Source organism: Mesoplodon bidens (assembly GCF_964165515.1).
Source record: "Mesoplodon bidens genome assembly, chromosome: X".
Lineage (NCBI taxonomy): Eukaryota > Metazoa > Chordata > Mammalia > Artiodactyla > Ziphiidae > Mesoplodon > Mesoplodon bidens.
The window spans coordinates 18,523,663-18,545,910 of record NC_138163.1 but is presented as its reverse complement, the minus strand read 5'-3'; positions in this window follow the sequence as shown (position 1 = coordinate 18,545,910).

Sequence of the window (22,248 nt, the reverse complement as noted above, 5' to 3'; positions counted from 1 at the left end):
GGTACTCTCTCTTCTGTGGGCCAGGAGGAAGTTCAGGCTGTGCAAAACCTGACCTGTGTGTGGGAACACTCCAGCATCATCCCCTCACCACCATAAAAGCCAAGCCAGTCTCCTTCTTCTGCTCTCTCAAGCTATTCTTGAACCTGCTTGAGAGCCTGCCCTGCTCTCCCCAGAAAGCCTCCTTATGTAGTAAGGTTTTTCATACTCTCTAGGTGTATGTGTTATCAGTCTCGACATCCATACCGAATTTGGGTTGAAGGGTCCATCCTGTCTCTGTGGTGTGATTACAACAACTGGTCCTGTGAGCAGGACATCAAGGTGCTATCCCTTACCACCGGGGGTCTTTCTTCTCTTGCTTTGGCTTTCTAACTGGCTCTGCTCTATGCTGGTGAACAGGCACTTGGGCTACTGCCTGCTGGCTAGCTTGTGCTTTGAACTTGCTTCTTTGTGCTGCATTTGTTAGTCCTACTGAGTGTCTGCTAAAGCTTTGACCAACATAAGTCAGTTTAAACACTTGGCATATAGTGAAAGGATTCTTCGATTGGGACCTTCCTTAAAGCAGTCCTGTATCCTGTGTCTCAACCTGGACCTATTTGTGATTCTCAGGTTGAATCACGTGTTTCAATTCCAAACTAAGTTGCGACTGATACTAACCTCAAAGAAATGACTCTTACCTTGTGAACACTGGTTGTGTCTCAACCACATGTTGGCCCCCTTTCTATATAGAGCTCAGGAGAAAGACTGACAGTCTGTTCAATATACAGGTCCATTGGATGGTCACTCGTGTGGAGGAAGAGCCGTTAACTATGTGGGATGCTGAGGTCATACTTCTAAAAGTAAATGACTCACTAGTACCTTACAAAATGCTTCTGCTGCTGCCCCTGTGCCTCTGTCATAAATAAAAATGATCCTGATCCTCAGACCTCTAGAGAAAAACATTTGTGTCACCTCTGTGACAAAGCCAAGTGATTAGTTCAACCATTGCCACGGGGAAGTCCATAACACTGATGGTACTGACTTGATTTGAGGTTCTCTGGAAGAAGAAACTTATAAAAACTTTTACCTATAAGAGCAATAACATCTGCAGACCTAATGTAAAAGACAAAACACAAGACCCCAAACTGTCAAAGTCTTCAAAAACAAGAAGTCTAAAAAACTGTCACAGCCAAGAGGAGCCTAAGAAGTTATAACAAGGAATGACTAAATTGAATGTAGAATCTTGGTTGGGATCCTGGGACAGAAGAAGAATATTAGGTAAAAAATAAGGCAATCTGGGGCTTCCACGGTGGCACAGAGGTTGAGAATCTGCCTGATGATGCAGGGGACACGGGTTCGAGCCCTGATCTGGGAAGATCCCATATGCCGCAAAGCAACTAGGCCCGTGAGCCACAGCCGCTGAGCCTGCGCATCTGGAGCCTGTGCTCCGCAACAAGAGAGGCCGCGACAGTGAGAGGCCCACGCATCCCGATGAAGAGTGGCCCCTGCTTGCCACAACTAGGGAAAGCCCACACACAGAAACGAAGACCCAACACAGCCAAAAATTAAAATAAATTAATTAAAAGAAGGCTCAACATTTAAAAAAAAAGGAATTCTGATGAAGTACAGACTTTAGTTAATAATACTGTTTCAGTGTTGGTTCACTAAGTTGAACAATTGTACCATACTAATGTACAATGTTAAGAAGGGAAATTTGTTGTGGAGTGTATGAATATGATCTTCACAATTACTCTGTAAACCTAAAACTGTTCTAAAATAAAAAGTTTTTAAAAACCACACAATACCAGGTGATGAGATCTGGGAGACAACAGAATTAAACACTGAATGGGGGTGGCCATGTGGAATGGTTTGGAGGGAACACCTTCTCCCTAACATGTGCACCACAAGGATTGAACCAGAGAAGATGAGGAAGAGTGGAAGGTCAATTTGGGAAGGCTCTTTACTGGGTGTTGAGGAAGCACTCCCTTTCTCTAACCAGAGCACCTAGACTCCTCTGCACCCCTCCCCTCCCCCCACGTATCTTCAAGGGTAGTGCTTTGTGATGTCACAGCCACCCCAGCGCTACCATTGGCTGACCAATCAAAGCTGATGGGTGTGGCTCTTCATTGTCCTGGCAGGGTATATATAGAGAGGCCAGGAGCCTTGGAGTAGAGCACACTGTTGCTACTGACATGGCAGAGGAAAGTACAGTCCCCCAGGAGCCTAACCGTGATGCACGGAGAAACACCGAGAGGTCAGAGCAACAAACACCGGGGGGCCAACGCAGAAGGGAGAGGGTGAATTCTCCACTCCAGGGCTATAAGATGGAAGAGGTCAGATTACCCGACTCACGTGCCTCCTCTTCATCCCCCAACCAAGACTTACCCAGCCCTTCCCTGGCACAAACCCCTTCTCAATCCACACCCATTCTCTCAAAGTTCTCCTTCCCATCCTCTTTCCCCAAATCAATATCTTTCTGTATCACTTTGTTTTCCGACCAGTTTCAGGAGGTGGTCGAGTTAACAAAATCAGTCCGTCGTCAGAATTCGGGAAGAGGTTCTACACAGAAGAAGTCAAAGATGCTAGCATTCTATTACTGGCGGAGTACAACAATGACTAAAGAGCCAGAGGAGGATGAAAACGTCCCAGAGGGCTCTTCCAGCAGTTCATAAAGTGCTGCCCTGGGTCTATCAGGTGACTGAGACCTTGCTGTCTCTGTTGTCTCTCCAGAGAAAGCACTGGAGACATGGTCACCTGTGTAGAGACCAAATAAAAAAGCCCTCAGCTATTGATGTACAAGCTGTTGTAGAAAGATGTGTGTGTATCTCTGTCTGTTCTTCGGTGATGGGGACTGAAGGAAGGCAGGAAGGGGCAGGCGTGTGAGAAGGGAGGGAGGTAGTATCCTGCCAGTTTGGGGCCCAGACCAGCCAGTCCATAGTTAGCCAGACACCGGGAATAAGGACTGGGTGAGGACTGAGCTCTGAAGACAGATTTCTTCCTGAACACTTTATCCTGCTGGTGAGGAGGAAATGGACTTGGTGTTTCCGTGTGTGTTTGGGAGGTCCCAGATGGGGAGAGGGGTGCTGTATGGGTGGTGGCAGTGTGTGTCATAATCTGATTCCACTTTTGATGTTTGACAATTGACAGTTTTGAAGCCTCATTAATTCCCCTTCCCCTTCTGGCCCACATCTGGCCACACTTTATGTTCATCCACTCCCAGCCAGGGAGTAGGTGAACATAAAATAGAAACAGATATGCCTAACCTGAACCATCCAAATTATTTCCGTGCCTAAATTTTCCATAGCCAAGACATCCATTACCCTAAAATATCCTCTAGTGCACGTGGAGAACCTGACCCAATAAGTAATCAAGTTAAGTCTCTGGCCCTTATAATCAGCTTGAAAACTATGGGACCCTATGGACCTTTCCCCCTAGTTAAAATAAAACCTTTCACCTCAGTGTTTAAGAAAAGGTTCAATCTAAATGAAAGCACGGTTTTCACAGATTGAAACCCATTATATAAGACCTATTTAGAGAAGGTGTGGTTATCCCCACTTCTGCTGCATTTAACAGCCAAGTTTTACTTGTTCTTAAACCCGGCAAAACAGGACCGGTGCCTCAGTGTGAATTCGTACCCTTGGCGTCATGGCCCCACCTATTGAAATGACTGATTCCACCCAATAATAAATAAGTAACTGGTAAATACTTTGCAGTTAGAGCAAAGCATTTGGCTAGCATGTTCTATTCAGTGCCTAGTTCAACAACCTCTCAGCTGCAGTTAACCTTCACCTTTAAAGGGACACAATACACCTTCACCTGGGTACTCAATGGGCTCAGTCTCCACGCCTGCCATCTCACATAGTCTTCACAGGCAATATTTTAACCAGCTCTAACTTTTTTCGGGTACACAGTTATGACATCACACTAATGACATCCTCCTTTGAGGAGATTCACATGAGACCCATAGTACAGGGCCCCACCACTTCAGTTAAGCTCCTGAAAATTATTTAGTAAGTTGAGGGCTGCTCCAGTCCTGACAGTGTCAAGAAACAGCTTTTAGTCTTCTTAGGACCCACATTGTTAAAACAAGCCCAACATGTTTTCGACATGTTTAGATTCTGGAGGCAACACTCCTCATTTACAAAGCTTTTTTTTTGTTCTGTAACTTGCAAAGAGGCCCAACTTGAATGAGACCCCCTGTAAAAAGATACTAGAATCTGCCTGAATGGCCATAGAACAGGCATTCCTGTTACGGCCCCCCGGGATTCCTTCACTGTGGGAGCTTTAGCAACCTTCTCTCATATATCTTGGAGTCCCTCTACCATCAGTGATGGCCGTTAGTTGCATGGGCTTCTGATACAAGGAACTACCTTCCTTGGCCCAATGCTGTATGCCATTAGTGTAGCAATTGGTGGGTGCATACTGGACTTTCCTGGAAATATAGACTATCTCAGGTCCTGAACCTGTGACCCTCAGTATACAGCTGCCCGTTAGGCCTTTGATCATGGAAACAGCACCCTGCAAGGCCAGCACAGCTAGTGAGGCCTCCTTGCTACAGGATGGAGCTGAACCTGGGCTCTCTGCATACCCTACTTTCAGGAGAGGGTAACGTCCCCTGTGCTGGGTCCCTTGCCGGATGCCACAGTGCTAGAGGAGGTCATCTCTTAGAACACTTGGATACCTGGGGAGCCCCTTAGGCTCAACACAGTGAATACCAAAGGGGGTTCATTCACTTAACCAATGGCATTGCCACTGTCACACTTAATGGAGCTTGCTTGACTCTTGCTGCTTTTCATCTCTTCATCAGAATGTTCCTGATAAAGGACAGGACACAGGATCAGCTCAGTTGGCCAAACTTTAGCCAGTTATCTGAGCACTTGGCCATGTCTTAGCCAACAATTGGCCTCATCTTCACATTTTTATAGATCTTTGGGCCACTGCCAGCGGTCTGACCATCTGTTCTGGCCAATGCAAACAATTCCTTCTCCAAGGTTGCCTCATTTGGGGTAAAGAACTCATAGAATCTCTTGCCTCACGGATACCCAAAATATAAATCAAGGTCACACATCTTCTGCACATATTAAAGCCACAATACAATGTCTCACCATAGCACTCTTTACCTTCTTTGAAGTTCTGCACATTGATAGAGAGACTAAGGCACTCATTTCACTTCTCAGAATATATAGTACTAGCTCTTGATAGTACTAGATATTCAATGGAACGTTCACCTTTCTTATTGGTCTCATGCTGCAGGTGCCATAATGGCTTACATAAACAAGTCCAAATTAAATTAAATAAACCACGCAATGTTTTAGTTATCAGACAAACACCATGGGTAGGTTGTCATTGAGACTGATCCCATTTTTTCAGTTTTATTGAGGTATAATGGATAAATAAAAATTGTATATACTTAAGGTGTAGAACTTGATGTTTTGATTATTTCTATATCTATTCCTATATCTATAGAATGAAAGAATCACAACCATCTAATTACCCAACACTTCACAGTTACCAGTTTTTTTCTTTTTTCTTTTTTTGGTCTAACTGCATTTTTGATGCATAACTCATTATGTGAGTAATAATCCTTTTCATACCTTCTTGGTATATGTGTGGCATCATTAGTCTTGACATTCAAACCAAATTTTGGGTGACGGATGTACATTCCACTTCTGTGAGGTGACAACAAGCTCACATATCCATAATATATATATATATATATATATATATATATATATATATATATATATATATATATATATATATATATATATATATATATATGTAGATATACTCATAGGCATATGAGTATGACACTTTAAAAAAGATACCAGTATTTCAGGAAAGAAATATATCCTGAGAGCCTAGTAGGTGTCCGATATTACTCTTTGTTCTGGAATTAGTGTGAAGAACATGAAATCAATAGTTCCTGTCCTCAAGTAACTTCTGTTTTCATGGGCAAAGGGGTCGTCCTTGTTGTTGGTGTGGGGAACCTTCTCTAAGGAGCTGATATTTGAATCAAGATCTGAATAATGAGGTCGAGTCAGCTGTGTGAAGACTTTGAAGAAGAGCATTTTAGGTAGACTAGCAAGTAGCAATGCCCTGAGGCCAGAACGAGAAGAGTGTGTTGAGGAAGAGCAGAAGGGTGAGTGACTGGAGTGCAGTCAGAGAGGGGCAGAGCGGAGATTGATGACCGAGACTGGAGAGGCTGGCAGAGAAGTGGTCACATAGGGACTTGCAGGGTAAGAACTTGGATTTTATCTTACGTGCACTGGAGGGCCACTGGATGGTTTGATAAAGGAAAGTGAGGTCATCTGATGTATGTTTTAGAAAGTTCACTGGATGTTGTGAACTGTGTAGGACCAGAGGGCTGACAGGCTGCTGGGACAATACAGGTGTGATATGATGATGGCTGGGACTAGGGTTTAGCAGGGGGAATATAACTTAGTGTCTAGTTGAGCAGTTGGGAGCATAGGATTTAAAGTCCGATCTCAATTTACAGCTTCACCACCTAAAAGCTATTTGACCTTGAGTACGTTTTTTAACTCCTGTAAGACTTAGTTTCCTCATCTGTAAAAAGGGAATGATAGTAACATGTATCTAGATCTTAGAGCCATGCTGGGATTAAATGAGGTAATTTATGTAAAACACCTGACATTATATTAGGCCAATAATAAGCATTTGATTAAATGGCTTCTGTTGTTATCATCTATGATATAAATACATACATGCATAATCCTTGCTTCTTTCTCCCCCACTCCCCAAAAGCTAGTGTGTCTTATGTTAACTGCTGCTAACCCATGAGTACTGAACCCTTGTGTTTTCCTTGAAGACACAGTATTTTGGGGCACCTTACCTCAATGGTCAAGCATTCTGGTACCTTGAGATACTTTATAATGTGTTTGTATATGGCTTATGATGAATTTATTCAGTAAGTGGCAGTAGTGTCTGATTTCTAACATTCTCTTCTTTCTACCTAATGAATCATTGCTTGAATACCTATCCCCTTTTCTCCAACCTCTTCCACAGGTCCTAAATGAACAGCAACCCATATTTCTTCCCCAACTGCAAACCTAATGTACTGAACTTAGTCAGATTGCTTTGACAGTTGCTTCCTTTCATTAAACGCAGCTTAGAGTTCTTCTTCCCTCAGAAAAACCTGCTTGCATGTTTCAAAGCAGGTTCTCATTTTATTAGTTCCTGATCAGGACTCTTCCAAAGTCTCTTGTTCCATTTGCCCATCTTCCACACATTACCATCATTTGAGACTATAAATAATAAACTGTTTACTTCCTCCCCCACATTCTTGATGAATGAAATAGGACTAGATGTTGATTTCTTCCTCTTTGAAGGGATTGCTTTCCCTTCCAAACCTAAGGCTGGTGAGTGATGAAAGCATCCTCAGTCTTTAAGGCTAAGCTCAAATGGTTCTTTCCCTCTGAAGCCTCTCTACCACCAATGCCTGCAGAGTTCATTGCCCCTATGGTCCTACAAATTCTTATATTAAAGCAATAGCCATATTGTATTAGAATGGTTCATTTATATGTTTGTCTTGTTGTAATATACAACAAGAAGGAGCATATTTCATTCATCTCTGTAATCCCAACCACTTTAACACACCTGACACAATGTCACGGTTGCTGCTCAATGTAGTTTGATGAACTGCTGGAGGACTGAACAATCAAATAATTGTGTAGATACTGGATCATTTCCTTAACCTGCTCTATAATGTTGGCTTTAGAAAATGTTAAACTTAAAATCATGTAAAATTTTTATTTTGAAAAACTCAAAGTACAAGAAAGAAAGTTAAAAAAAAAGAACCCTAAACACTAAAAACTCAAAACACTCTCTATGATATGCACACTTTCAGCAACTATCTCTTTGTACATGGCTTTACACATATGTAATTTACATGTGCAGTTACATAAAGCAATTATATATAAATGTTGAGAATTATATATATATATATATATTCATACATATACATAAATATTGAGATAGCCTGTACATCTATAGGAATTTTACACTTCATTAGCCAGTCCTCCAATGGATAAGCAGTGTTAAAAGCCTGGTGTGAATCTTTGCATATCTTTGTCTATGTTCATAAATAAGGTAACATACATATGTATGCATAAAAACATATAGGGGCACTATTTTACTCTTTACTGCACGTAGTTTTTCTCACTTAGAAACATTTCAGAGAAATGTTTTCCACATCGTCTGGTATAGACTTAACACACTTTTTAAACTAGTTATGTAAAATGCAATGGTTTGAGTGAAAGACAACTTATTAAACCATTCCTCTATTGAGGACATTCAAGTTGATTCCTGTTTTTTGGCTACTAGAAAAAACGTTGCAATTAATCTGAATATATACGTAAAATGTATCTTGTTCATATTCACTGTTATATACCCGTGCTTTTATCTTCTATGGAAGAAGGCCCCGGAAATGGAATTGCTAAGTTAAAGTTTATGTAAATTCTTAATTTTAATAGGGGTTGCCAGATTGACTTCCAAATGGCTTTAATATACTGCACATTTCCCTCGGCAAATGTATGAGATAACATATTAACCTCCACAACACTCCAGCAATGTGTGATAACATGTTTAATGGTCTTAAAGTGATATTTCCTTGTTAATTTAATTTCAATATGCCTGATTGATAGTAAAGTTGAGTAATTTCACTTGTTTATTTGCAAGGGGGTTTTCTGCCTCCTTGAACAGCCCTTTTTACCCTTTTTAACCACTTTCACTTAGGGTGTTTGTCTTTTCTTATTAATGAGTGGGAAATTTTTTATATGTTGGATATTGAACCCATTATCTTTCGTGTGTCTTACAAATATATGTTCCTCTATTATTTGTCTTCTGGTTTTATTTACCTTTACGTTTGCCATATGATTACATTTTAAGTTTTAAACACTCAAATATGTCAGTCATTTCTCCAGAGTATCTAGGTTTTCCAGCTTGCACAGAAATTTTTCTTGACTCCTAGATTATACATACGTTTTCCATAGTATATATATTTTACTTCAACATTTTTATCTTTAGATCATACAGAACTTCATGTTGTGTGAGAGAGGAGTCCAAACTTATTTTATCCTTTTTAATACATATAAATAATAAATGTATGCAGTACTACTAAGAAGAAAATAGAGTCAAAAAACCAAACAAAGCCCACTTTATTTTGGATACAAATCCAGCCCTGAAACTTACTAGCTGTTGCCCTGAGAAAGTCATTTAATTTATGTGAACCTCTTTCCCCATTTGTAAAAGGGAGATAATAATGTCAACATGACAGAAGTTTTATGAGAATTAATGTATGTCAAACACAGTGACTGGCATATAGAGTCAGAGGTCAACAAAGATAGCTATAATGACTGTTGTTTAACTCCCTCTGAAATGCTTTTGCCTTGAATACGCTTAGGAATGCTGATAGGCCCCATCGTGTCTTGCTTCATGGCTCACTTTGATTTTGCATCTTTAATGGAGTTTTTATTATAAAGTGCTCCTAAGGTAAAAAAAAAGAAAAGAAAAAGAAAAACATTACAGGAAGTTGGCCTCAAAGATATTATCAACCAGGTAGAGTGCTACTGAGGTGAACATTAGAGGACAGACTAAGGCGGCCTAGATCCACCTCACACAGAAATACATCATTTCACAAAGGGAAAAGATCTGCTAGAAGTTCCTGCTTCCAGAAAAATAAGACAAGGATGTTAATAAATGAGATGACTTGGGGGAAGGTGGCAAACATATTTGAGGCTCCGAATTTCCAGAGAGTATTTGAGAGAACACTTTGCTCTATATGGCCCAGGGAAATTAACCAAAAGCTCCCTAACTTGGGTGCCCCTCATGCGCCAGATACCATCACTGACAGAACTGGAATTCATAGTCAATACTAAGTTCCCTTATAGATCATTTTTCATTTCATAGGAAGGAGAAATAACTTTCCTAAGCAGTTAGGAAAGTTATTTATTTATTTATTTTGAACAAACACACTTTTTTTTTTAACATCTTTACTGGAGTATGATTGCTTTACAATGGTGTATTAGTTTCTGCTCTATAACAAAGTGAATCAGCTATACATATACGGATATACCCATATCCCCTCCCTCTTGCATCTCCCTCCCTCCCACCCTCCCTATCCCACCCCTCTAGGTGGTCAAAAAGCACTGAGCTGATCTCCCTGTGCTATGTGGCTTCTTCCCACTAGCTATCTGTTTTACATTTGGTAGTGTATATATGTCCATGCCACTCTCTCACTTTGTCACAGCTTACCCTTCCCCCTCCCCGTGTCCTCAAGTCCATTCTCTAGTAGGTCTGCGACATTTTTTTTTTTTTTGGGTACGCGGGCCTCTCACTGTTGTGGTCTCTCCCGTTGTGGAGCACAGGTTCCGGACGCGCAGGCTCAGTGGCCATGGCTCACGGGCCCAGCCGCTCCGCGGCATGTGGGATCCTCCCAGACCGGGGCACGAACCCGTGTCCCCTGCATCGGCAGGCGGATTCTCAACCAGTATGCCACCAGGGAAGCCCAGGTCTGCGTCTTTTTTCCCGTCTTGCCCCTAGGTTCCTCATGACCATTTTTTTTTAAAGATTCCATATATATGTGTTAGCATACGGTATTTGTTTTTCTCTTTCTGACTTACTTCACTCTGTATGACAGACTCTGTGTCCATCCACCTCACTACAAATAACTCAGTTTCGTTCCTTTTTATGGCTGAGTAATATTCCATTGTATACATGTGCCACATCTTCTTTATCCATTCATCTGTTGATGGACACTTAGGTTCCTTCCAAGTCCTGGCTATTGTAAATAGAGCTGCAATGAACATTGTGGTACATGACTCTTTTGGAATTATGGTTTTCTCAGGATATATGCCCCATACTGGGATTGCTGGCTCATATGGTAGTTCTATTTTTAGTTTTTTAGGGAACCTCCATACTGTTCTCCTTAGTGAATGTATCAATTTACATTCCCACCAACAGTGTATGAGGGTTCCCTTTTCTCCACACCTTCTCTAAGAATTTGTCCATTTCTTCCAGGTTGTCCATTTATTGTTTGTAGATTTTTTGATGATGGCCATTCTGACCGGTGTGAGATGATACCGCATTGTAGTTTTGATTTGCATTTCTCTAATGATTAACGACATTGAGCATTCTTTCATGTGTTTGTTGGCAATCTGTGTATCTTCTTTGGAAAAATGTCTATTTAGGTCTTCTGCCCATTTTTGGATTGGGTGGTTTTTGTTTTTGATATTGAGCTGCATGAGCTGCTTGTAAATTTTGGAGACTAATCCTTTGTCAGTTGCTTCGTTTGCAAATATTTTCTCCCATTCTGAGGGTTGTCTTTTCATCTTGTTTATGGTTTCCTTTGCTGTGCAAAAGCTTTTAAGTTTCACTCGGTCCCATTTGTTTATTTTTAGTTTTGTTTCCATTTCTTTAGGAGGTGGGTCAAACAAGATCTTACTGTGATTTATCTCAAAAGAGTGTTCTTCTTTTATTTCCTCTAAGAGTTTTAGTATGTCTGGCCTTACATTAAGGTCTTTAATCCATTTAGAGTTTATTTTTGTGTATGGCATTAGGGAGTGTTCTAATTTCATTCTTTTCCATGTAGCTGTCCAGTTTTCCCAGCACCACTTATTGAAGAGGCTGTCTTTCCTCCATTGTATACTCTAGCCTCCTTTATGAAGATAAGGTGACCATGTGTACATGGGTTTATCTCTGGACGTTTTTGGATGGAACGTCCTATAAATATCAATTAAGTCCATCTTGTTTAATGTATCATTTAAAGCTTGTGTTTCCTTATTATTTTTCATTTTGGATGATCTGTCCATTGTTGAAAGTGGGGTGTTAAAGTCGCCTACTATGATTGTGTTACTGTCGATTTCCCCTTTTATGGCTGTTAGCATTTGTCTTATGTATTGAGGTGCTCCTATGTTGGGTGCATAAATATTTACAAGTGTTATATCTTCTTCTTGGATCGATCCCTTGATCATTATGTAGTGTCCTGCTTTGTCCCTTGTAAGGCATTATTTTAAAGTCTATTTTGTCTGATATGAGAATTGCTACTCCAGCTTTCTTTTGATTTTCATTTGCATGGAATATCTTTTTCCACCCTCTCACTTTCAGTCTGTATGTTTCCCTAGGTCTGAAGTGGGTCTCTTGTTGACAGCATATATATGGGTCTTGTTTTTGTATCCATTCAGCCAGTCTGTGTCTTTTGGTGGGAGCATTTAATCCATTTACATTTAAGGTAATTATCGATATGTATGCTCCTATTACCATTTTCTTAACTGTTTTGCATTTGTTATTGTAAGTCTTTTCCTTCTCTTGTGTTTCCTGCCTGGAGAAGTTGGTTTAGCATTTGCTGTAAAGCTGGTTTGGTTCTGCTGAATTCTCTTAGCTTTTGCTTGTCTGTAAAGGTTTTAATTTCTCTGTCAAATCTGAATGAGATCCTTGCTGGGTAGAGTAATCTTGGTTGTAGGTTTTTCCCTTTCATCACGTTAAATATGTCCTGCCCCTCCCTTCTGGTTTGCAGAATTTCTGCTCAAAGATCAGATGTTAACCTTATGGGGATTCCTTTCTATGTTATTTTTTGTTTTTCCCTTGCTGCTTTTAATATTTTTTCTTTGTATTTACTTTTCGATAGTTTGACTACTATGTGTCTTGGCGTGTTTCTCCTTGGATTTATCCTGTATGGGACTCTCTGTGCTTCCTGGACTTGATTAACTATTCCCTTTCCCATATTAGGGAAGTTTTCAACTATAATCTCTTCAAATATTTTCTCAGTCCCTTTCTTTTTCTCTTTTTCTTTGGGAACCCCTATAATTTGAATGTTGGTACGTTTAATCGTGTCCCAGAGGTCTCTGTGACTGTCCTCAATTCTTTTCATTCTTTTTTCTTTATTCTGCTCTCCCGTAGTTATTCCCACTATTTTATCTTCCAGGTCACTTATCCGTTCTTCTGCCTCATTTATTCTGCTATTGATCCCTTCTAGAGAATGTGTAATTTCATTTATTGTGTTGTTCATGATTGTTTGTTTGCTCTTTAGTTCTCCTAGGTCCTTGTAAAACTTTTCTTGTATTTTCTCCATTCTATTTCCAAGATTTTGGATCATCTTTACTATCATTATTCTGAATTCTTTTTCAGGTAGACTGCCTATTTCCTCTTCATTTGTTAGGTCTGGTGCGTTTTTACGTTGCTCCTTCATCTGCTGTGTGTTTTTCTGTCTTTTCATTTTGCTTATCTTACTGTGTTTGGGGTCTCCTTTTCACAGGCTGCAGGTTCGTAGTTCCCGTTGTTTTTGCTGTCTGTCCCCAGTGGCTAAGGTTGGTTCAGTGGGTTGTGTAGGCTTCCTGGTGGAGGGGACTAGTGCCTGTGTTCTGGTCAATGAGGCTGGATGTTTTCTTTTTGGTAGGCAGGTCCATGTCTGGTGGTGTGTTTTGGGGTGTCTGTGACCTTACTATGATTTTAGGCAGCCTCTCTGCTAAAGGGTGGAGTTGTGTTCTTTTCTTGGTTGTTGTTTGGCATAAGGTATCCAGCACCGTAGCTTGCTGGTCATTTAGTGAAGCTGGGTCTTGGTGTTGAGATGGAGATCTCTGGGAGATTTTCACCGTTTGATATTACGTGGAGCTGGGAGGTCTGTGGTGGACCAATATCCTGAACTTGCCTCTGCCACATCAGAGGGACAGCCCTGATGCTTGGCTGGAGCACCAAGAGTCTGTCACGCACACGGCTCAGAGTAAAAGGGAGAAAGAAAGAAAGAAAGAAAGAAAGAAAGAAAGAAAGAAAGAAAGAAAGAGAGAAAGAGAGAAACATGTAAAATTAAATTAAATTAAATAATTAAAAAGTTATTAAAATAAAGAACAAAAATTTATTATTAAAATTTTTTAAGTAATAAAAAAAACGAGATAGAACAGAAAAACCAGACGAAGAAACAAATTCACCAATGATAACAAGCACTGAAAACTATACTAAAAAAAAAAAAAAAACGGACAGACAGAACCCTAGGACAAACGGTAAGTGCCAAACTATACAGACAAAATCACAGACAGAAGCATACGCATACACACTCACAAAAAGAGAAAAAGGGAAAAAATGTATAAATAGCGTTGCTCCCAAAGTCCACCTCCTCCATTTGGGATGATTCGTTGTCTATTCAGGTGTTCCACCGATGCAGGGTACATCAAGTTGATTGTGGAGATTTAATCCACTGCTCCTAAGGCTGCTGGGCGAGATTTCCCTTTCTCTTCTTTGTTCGCACAGCTCCCGGGGTTCAGCTTTGGATTAGACCCCGCCTCTGCATGTAGGTCTCCTGAGAGCGTCTGTTCTTCGCTCAGACAGGACGGGGTTATAGGAGCCGCTGCTTTGGGGGCTCTGGCTCACTCAGGCCGGGGGGAGGGAGGGGTACGGAGGGAGGGTGAGCCTGCAGTGACAGAGGCCGGCGTGACGTTGCACCAGCCCGAGGCACGCCGTGCGTTCTCCCGGGGAAGTCGTCCCTGGATCACGGGACACTGGCAGTGGCGGGCTGCACAGGCTCCCTGAAGGGAGGTGTGGATAGTGACCTGTGCTCGCACACAGGCTTCTTGGTGGCGGCAGCAGCAGCCTTAGCATCTCATGCCCATCTCTGGTGTCTGCATTCCTAGCCACACCTCGCGCCCGTCTCTGGAGCTCCTTTAGGCGGCGCTCTGAATCCCCTCTGCTCGTGCACCAGGAAACACAGAGGGAAGAAAAAGTCTCTTGCCTTTGCGGCAGCTCCAGACTTTTCCTGGACTCCCTCCTCGCTAGACGTGGCGTACTAACCCCTTCAGGATGTGTTCAGACTGCCAGTCCTTTCCCTGCGCTCAGACCGAAGCCCAAGCCTCAGCTCCCAGCCCCCACCCGTCCCGGCATGTGAGCAGACAAGCCTCTCGGGCTGGTGAGTACTGGTTGGCACCGATCCTCCGTGCGGGAATCTCTCCGCTTTGACCTCCGCACCCCTGTGGCTGCCCTCTCCTCCGTGGCTCCGAAGCTGCCCCCGTCCGCCACCTGTAGTCTCCGCCAGTGAAGGGGCTTCTAGTGTGTGGAAACCTTTTCTCCTTCAGGCTCCCTCCCACTGGTGCAGGTCCCGTTCCTATTCTTTTGTCTCTGCTTTTTCTTTTTTTCTTTGGCCCTACCCAGCTACGTGGGGAGTTTCTTGCCTTTTGGGATGTCTGAGGTCTTCTGCCATCGTTCAGTGGGTGTTCTATAGGAGCAGTTCCACGTGTAGATGTATTTCTGATGCTTCTGTGGGGAGGAAGGTGATCTCCACGTCTTACTCTTCCGACGTCTTGAAGTTCCCTCCAGTCTATTTTAGAACGTTTTCAACACCTCAAAAAGAAACCCTCGTATCTTGTAGCTGTGAATCCCCTATGCTCCCAACAACTTCTGCCTCAGCCTTAAGCAATTATTGATCTATTTTGTATCTATAGATTTGCCTGTTCTGAGCATTTCATATGAATAGAATCACATAATATGTGGTCTTTTGTGACTGACTTCATTCACTTAGCATAATGTTTTTAAGGTTCAGCCATATTGTAGCATATATTAATTCTTCATTCCTTTTGATGTCTGAATAGTATTCTGTTGTATGGATTTGCCACATTTTGTTTGTCCACTGGTCAGTTGATGGGCATTTGGGTTGTTTCCATCTTTGGGTATTATGAATATTGCTGCTATGAATATTTATGTACAAGTTTTTGTATGGACATATATTTGCATTTATCTTGGGAATATACCTACAAGTGGGTCATACAGTAGCACTGTTTCACCCTCTGAGAAACTACCAAACTTTTCCAAAGCAGGTATACCATTTTACATTCTCACTAACAGTGTATGATGGTTCTGATTTCTCTAAATCCCCACCAACAGTTATGATTATCTGACTTTTGGATTCTAGGCGTCCGCATGGGTATGAAAGGGTATCTTTCTGTGGTTTTCATTTGTGTTTTCCTGATGAATAATGATGTCAAGTGTCTCTAATGTGCTTGCTGGCCGTTTGTATATCTTCCTTGCAGAAATGTCTATTTAGATCTTCTGCCCATTTTAAAAGTTGGGTTATTTACCTTCTTATCACAGGCATGTAAGAGTTCTTTATATATTCTGAATAAAAATCCCTTATCAGATACATGATTTATAAATATTTTCTCCCATTCTGTAGGTTGTTGTGCTATATTCTGTACATGAATTATTTGAGTTGATCTTTGCAACAGCTGTATGAAATATTATCCTTCTATTTTTTTTTAGAGATCAGAAAACAGGCTCAGAGTGGTTAAGTACCTATCCTAACTCACAATGCTAGCATGGGATGGTTCCAGGATTTGCACTTAGATATCTATTGGAATTTCAGTTAAAGTCCTCCATCCTCTTGCCTTGATGCTCATATACACAGTTTGTATTTGATGAAAGAAATTGAATCTTAGGATTGTATTGCCCTGTCTATTCTTCACTCGTAGACATTCCAGTGGATAAACACTGAAAATGAAAACACTTTGGTAATACTCCTGAAATTGATTGTCTGGGGACCATGCTGATTCCCAGCAGGAAGGTGTAGCCACAGGGCTCCTGAGGTTGGTTGAATTGATGTTCTGAGTATGCATTTATAAGCATGGGAAATTGTTCTTTTAAAAGACAATGGCAAAGAGAACCCTTCTAATGTGAGCCAGATGCAGCCATGATTTTGAATAAATGTTTGCTGGTAACCATACTTAGGTGGGAACATCTGCCCACTGATGAGCTCCCTGGAGTTTTAGCAGGGGCATTTACGTAGGAAATACAACTCCAAGTACTTCCTCCTGAGGAGAGATGTTAGGCAAAAAGAAGCTTAATTTCCTTTCTTCCATTTTTTGTCCACCTGCCATTTAGGAAGCCTAAGTAAATACATTCCTGTCTTGGGAAAATACCACTTCCACTTGGCCTTCCATCTTCCCCAGCTTTGGCTTTGCAGGTGCCCAGTAAGTGTTGGTGCTTGCATCTGGGCCACATCTGTGCAGGCACCTTGGGTTGTCCAAGAATAGTGCATGGCTCCATAAGCCTATAGTAGCAACCCTCTGACATTAGAATTTGCTGTTGATATTTTTCATACACACTCACACTCTTGAGCAAACACACTAGTTTCCTTTCAAGCCTACCCTTTTAGATGTCCTTACTAGTCTATCTTTGAAATGCTGGATCATCATACAGGATACATGATATTTAGAGGAAACAGGTTTCAGTGGTGTTTCTGGATTCTTCTTAGTTCTAGGTCAGCCTAGATTAAGCAATCTGTAGTCTGGAGGGCTTTACTCACCTCCCAATCTGCCGTGCAGTCACAAGGTCCATCTTGTCTTATCACTTTTACTTAAGTCACCACCCTGCAGATTATCCATCATTAACTAGACCCTTATTCATGAATTGCTCTGCACTTGACAGAATTGGACCCAACCCTCTCCCCAACTTCATGAGCGCTTCTTTCCTGCCCTCTGTAACTCATAGTCTATCATTAAGAAACTCCCCAGTAGCTTCAAGTTGTTCTCTCCGTGTTCCCTTAATCTCTGTTTTATGACTGGAATATGGCTGTGCCTTGAGGAAATCACTTCCCCTGCAGTCCTCTTGAGCAAACGTTAGTTTTCCTCACATACCCCAAGGAGTCGACTCACTGTCACTTTCAAACCATTTCTGCTCCTTTCTCTTTCAAAATTCAGAGCTCATTTGTAGTTCTTGCTATTAGATAATATCATGTGCTACGCCATCTATTTCTTTACCTTCATTCATTAGACACTTTCCTGAGTCTTCTTCTCCACTTTTAGTACTGCCACCATCTTGGCAACTTCAACATCTGTCATCTATGTGGATATTCATCCAGCATTTTTGGCTTTGCAAACCTTTCATGCCCTCAATTCCAATGGTATTTTTCTTCCATCATACTTAAGCCACTCACTCTAATGCTCATGCACTAGACATTGACATTCTCAAAAATTACAGCAACTCTGAAATCCTGATTTTATAACATACATCTCTTGGGCTACAACTGATTATCCTTACTAGCAAAATACCTCCCTCACGTGCAGGTATACACACCTACACACACCCAACTCTAAAAATTCTTCAATTTTGAACTCCAATCTGTGAATTCTACTACTTTTCAGCATCAGCCACATTTCTCTTTTCGCATTTCCTCATTGCTTACCAATTTATCATGAGTATCACTTACTTTCATCAACCTTCATCTCCCTACTCACTTTCCCACCCTAGTATTTCCCTGGCAAAACCACAACCCTTGTTAAATTTAGCTATCTACCTGCTTTGTTCCTATATACGAGTGATGGATGTTGCTGTAGAAATTTACAAGGCAAAGCTGACTGATCTCACCTTAAATTCTTGACCACATATCTTAAATGATCAATCCTTCCATATTATACACCCATTTCCATTATACAAAATGAATATCCAATACTTTATCTTCCCCTCAAATTCTCAAAACCCTACCCTCACTCTTGTTATTTTATGCCCTTATCTCATCCTTCACTGAGAAAACTGAAGAGTCAAGAGAAAATTCTTTTATATCTTCCCCACCAAATCTACCATCTTACCTGCATTTGTAATCATACCATAATCATTTCCTTCTCCACTGTAGAATCTATAAATATTACTCATTCTCATGGAAAGCCAAGATTTCCACATTTGCTACCGATCCCATCTACTAGTGCTCTGAATACCCCTCTTGCTTTCTCAATATTTTTTCTTCTGCAATTATCCCTTTGGATTTTTATGTCGTCAGTTTCATTCAGTCATTTATATTGGCTAGATGCATTCTAGAATCTACCCTCTTAAAAATACACTCTCTTAATACCAAATCCCCCTCCAGCTATAGTCCCATATTTCTCCTCCCCTTAGCACCAAAACTCGCAAAAGAAATTGTCTATCCGCCCCTTACTTTCTAATCTCACATTTTCTCCTTAATACACATCCAGGTTTATATTAAAATATTTTCCACTCTTTCAATTTCCTTCTTATCAAATTTACCAATGACCTCTCTACTAACAAGTTCAATCGTCATTTGTCTGTCCCTATATTACCTGTAAAAGTATTTAATAAAGTTGACCATTTTTTACTTCTTGAAACATTATCTGCCCTTTGCTTTTGTGTTGCTCAATTCACCTGTTTTTTTTTTGTTGTTGTTGTTGTTGCTGTTGTTCCCTCCTTTTCAACTCTTTTCATTATATACCTAGGAGTAGAGTTACTGGGTAATATGGCAAGTCTATGTTTAACTTGTTGAGTAACTGCCAAAATGTTTTCCACAGAGGCTGTATCATTTTATGTTCCCACCAGACGTGTATGAGTGTTTCACTTTCTCTACATCCTTGTCAATACCTGTTATTTTCTTTTTAAAAAGTTATAGCCTTCCTAGTGGCTATGAAGTGGCATCTCATCGTGGTTTTGATTTGCATTTCCCTAACGACTAATGGTATTGAGCACATTTTCATATGTTTTTTGGCTATTTGTATATCTTCATTAGCACAATGTCTATTTAAGTCCTTTACCTGATTTTCAGTTGGGTTGTTTGTATTTTTGTTGTTGAGTTGTAAGAGTTCTTTCTGTATTCTGGATACTACACTTTTATTAAATATATGATTTGCCAGGATCTCTCTTTGGTGTGCCTTTTTGCTTTCTTCATGGTATTTTTTTGCAGAAGAAAACATTTTAAAATTTTGATATAGTCCAATTTACTCTTTCTTTGTTGCTTGTGCTTTTTGTGTCATATCTAGGAAACCATTGCTTAACCAAGTTCTATATGCTTTTGATCCCCATAACTGACCAAAAAAGTTGAAACCCATTCATTCAACAGAAATATTCATGGCCACCTACTATGTGCCAGGCTCTACTGTAAATACTGGGGAGAGTGATGAACAAGATGGTGGAGACAGAGATTGCTAGCTTATCTCCAACATTTAAGTTCTCCTCTTCTACCAGGTAGACTACATTTCTCATTTTCTCTTGTAGTTAGATGTGGCCATGTGAGTTTTTCCCAAGGAAATGTGAGCAGGAGTAATGCATACCCCTTTTGAGCCTGGCCCATAAATATTCCCATGTGCCCTCCTATATGCTCTTTTCTGCTTCTGCAATTGGAATGGAGATGTCCTGGCAGAAATGACAGAAACCACTCTTTTGCCACTTATCTCAATAGGGTTGTGACGAGGATTAAATATGTATATGGGTATTTAGCATAATTCCTACATAGAGTTAGTAGTCAATAAATGTTAGTTTCGGTAATTATTATTACAGTCTTTGGGTGCTACAGTAGTCACCCAGGATGGGAAACATGTTAGAAACCCCTCATAATTCAGCAGATAGTACAATGAAGTCTGCTCTTTTGTGACCAGTGTGTCAGACCTCCTGAGGCTAGCAGTCTTTTCTCTTTCTACACAGTTTCTCTGTGATGAACCAAGATAATTCTAAGCCACCTTAAATAATATTTAAAGGACCATAATTTGGGAAATACGAATCTAGTGAAACGTAGTTTAACTGAAAACAATATAAGTGTGGTTATAATGGTTATGAGAATTCTAAACTGTGCTAAACACCTTGCATTTACACAACATTATTCTATAAAAGAGCCCTACCACTGCCTCTTCCCCTGCTTCCCTAGATCGGATAAGAAAGCTCAGGTACTCTCTCTTCTGTGGGCCAGGAGGAAGTTCAGGCTGTGCAAAACCTGACCTGTGTGTGGGAACACTCCAGCGTCATCCCCTCACCACCATAAAAGCCAAGCCAGTCTCCTTCTTCTGCTCTCTCAAGCCATTCTTGAACCTGCTTGAGAGCCTGCCCTGCTCTCCCCAGAAAGCCTCCTTATGTAGTAAGGTTTTTCATACTCTCTAGGTGTATGTGTTATCAGTCTCGACATCCAAACCGAATTTGGGTTGAAGGGTCCATCCTGTCTCTGTGGTGTGATTACAACAACTGGTCCTGTGAGCAGGACATCAAGGTGCTATCCCTTACCACCGGGGGTCTTTCTTCTCTTGCTTTGGCTTTCTAACTGGCTCTGCTCTATGCTGGTGAACAGGCACTTGGGCTACTGCCTGCTGGCTAGCTTGTGCTTTGAACTTGCTTCTTTGTGCTGCATTTGTTAGTCCTACTGAGTGTCTGCTAAAGCTTTGACCAACATAAGTCAGTTTAGCCACTTGGCATATAGTGAAAGGATTATTGGATTGGGACCTTCCTTAAAGCAGTCCTGAATCCTGTGTCTCAACCTGGACCTATTTGTGATTCTCAGGTTGAATCACGTGTTTCAATTCCAAACTAAGGTGCGACTGATACTAACCTCAAAGAAATGACTCTTACCTTGTGAACACTGGTTGTGTCTCAACCACATGTTGGCCCCCTTTCTATATAGAGCTCAGGAGAAAGACTGACAGTCTGTTCAATATACAGGTCCATTGGATGGTCACTCGTGTGGAGGAAGAGCCGTTAACTATGTGGGATGCTGAGGTCATACTTCTAAAAGTAAATGACTCACTAGTACCTTACAAAATGCTTCTGCTGCTGCCCCTGTGCCTCTGTCATAAATAAAAATGATCCTGATCCTCAGACCTCTAGAGAAAATCATTTGTGTCACCTCTGTGACAAAGCCAAGAGATTAGTTCAACCATTGCCACGGGGAAGTCCATAACACTGATGGTACTGACTTGATTTGAGGTTCTCTGGAAGAAGAAACTTATAAAAACTTTTACCTATAAGAGCAATAACATCTGCAGACCTAATGTAAAAGACAAAACACAAGACCCCAAACTGTCAAAGTCTTCAAAAACAAGAAGTCTAAAAAACTGTCACAGCCAAGAGGAGCCTAAGAAGTTATAACATGGAATGACTAAATTGAATGTAGAATCTTGGTTGGAATCCTGGGGCAGAAGAAGAATATTAGGTAAAAAATAAGGCAATCTGGGGCTTCCACGGTGGCACAGAGGTTGAGAATCTGCCTGATGATGCAGGGGACACGGGTTCGAGCCCTGATCTGGGAAGATGCCATATGCCGCAGAGCAACTAGGCCCGTGAGCCACAGCCGCTGAGCCTGCGCATCTGGAGCCTGTGCTCCGCAACAAGAGAGGCCGCGACAGTGAGAGGCCCGCCCATCACGATGAAGAGTGGCCCCTGCTTGCCACATCTAGAGAAAGCCCACGCACAGAAACGAAGACCCAACACAGCCAAAAATAAAAGTAAATTAATTAAAAGAAGGCTCAACATTTAAAAAAAAAAGGAATTCTGATGAAGTACAGACTTTAGTTA